Raw genomic sequence first — 1,628 nt, 5'->3', positions numbered from 1 at the left:
AAAAAACAAAAGGGAAAAAAGGCAAGCATGTGCGCATGCACACGGTTGGAAAGCCTGTGATCGGTCTGTCAGGGTGAGGGAGAGCACGGCGAAGTAGTACAAATAAAGGCATTGCTTTGGCCCCGCTTCCCTTTTGCCCCCAGAAAACCGTGAACTGTATTTACAGGCTGTATCCTTGTTTTCAAAAGACTGAAAATTAATTCTTTACACCAAGGCAAGACGCTTGCGTGCTCTGAGCGACTGCTTACTCGGCTGCTAGCGTTAGTATAGCCTAGAAACCTACAAATGAGGTGTGCCTGACTGCCCTATAGCAGTGAAGTGAGCATCAAAGATAAGGCTCACAAAAGGGCCCAGCAGGTTGCAGAGCTGAAAGCACCCAGAAGAGCTGCTAAACATGATAACTCCATATGCAAACCTCCCTCTAACCATTAACACATAGAATGGAAGCCTCTAGCTGTTTGCAGCTCCATAAATCTCATTTTCAAATAGACAACTAACAGGTACTGGCCCAATACAAGATATCTGTCATCTTAAGTCATGTCAACACAAGACCACTGAGTGATGGGCTTGTACTGGACGGATGGGGGTGGGAGCAGAAAGAAGTGCTACCATTGGCATCACATTTTCTACTCTGTTCTAGTCCATCTTTACTCTCAAGTATTTAATTTTCTTTCTCTTCCTTTTCTTGAGTCTTCCCTTATCTATTCCATCCAGTTCTAAAGGGATTATAGGAAATCTCATTTGAAACATCCCCTGTACTACCATGACTTAGTATCATTGTCCTTTCAAAGGGCCCTAGGATAGGAAAGACTTGCATTTGGATTTAACCCTAGTTTTAACCCTATGCAGTGAGATGAATGTCACACTCAGCTGAAGGTTATCCACCCCTAGCTGGGGAAATGTCAAACAACTGGGAGACAAACAGCTTCTATGTCAAGAAAAAGACAGGTGAATAAGCCCTAAATGGCAGCACCTGTCACCCCTCCATTCTTTGCACATCCCTCCTGTGTCTCCCTCCTGTGCTGTGAACAAAGCAGGAGCTCCTGGCCTTGCTGTGCCTGAGCTCAGTTTCCACAGAAAGGCACATCAGCCCTCAGTTACAGAACGGAAATAACAGCTGGTGAGTTTAGCATTAAAAGGAGCAAACAAGTGGGTTAAATTTTTCCCCTTGATCATGCCTCACGACCTCCCAGGGGGCACCAGGTTTCCTAGATTGAAGAACTCAAGCTGCCTTCTCCTGCAAAACCCTGAAAGTTATTCTTCTCCCTCCAAACAAATGGCAGGGCCAATATTTCCAGGCAGAGACGCAGGCCACCCTGCCCCGTAGCTCTGTGCATACCCCCAAGTGCCACATGCACACCTCTTGAGCACACAAATGGTTCAAAATAAATCAATCATATACAGTTACAGAATTGGTCCAGTAATAAGTCTGAGATTCTGGTTCTTATCTGGTATGGAAAGGAAGGACACTGACTGTCTTTCTTCATATCTATAAAATAAGTGATATTGGTTAATTTGCAGCCTAATGATATGGCAAACAGCCTGCTTTTGATTCTTGATGCCGGCTTCAGAAGAACATATAGCCTGCTCTAACTGGAGCAACATAGATAAGTTTGAAATACTTGGAA

The sequence above is a fragment of the Phalacrocorax carbo genome, chromosome Z (genome assembly GCF_963921805.1).
Source record: "Phalacrocorax carbo chromosome Z, bPhaCar2.1, whole genome shotgun sequence".
NCBI classification, from domain to species: Eukaryota; Metazoa; Chordata; class Aves; order Suliformes; family Phalacrocoracidae; genus Phalacrocorax; species Phalacrocorax carbo.
This window is presented reverse-complemented; position numbering follows the sequence as displayed.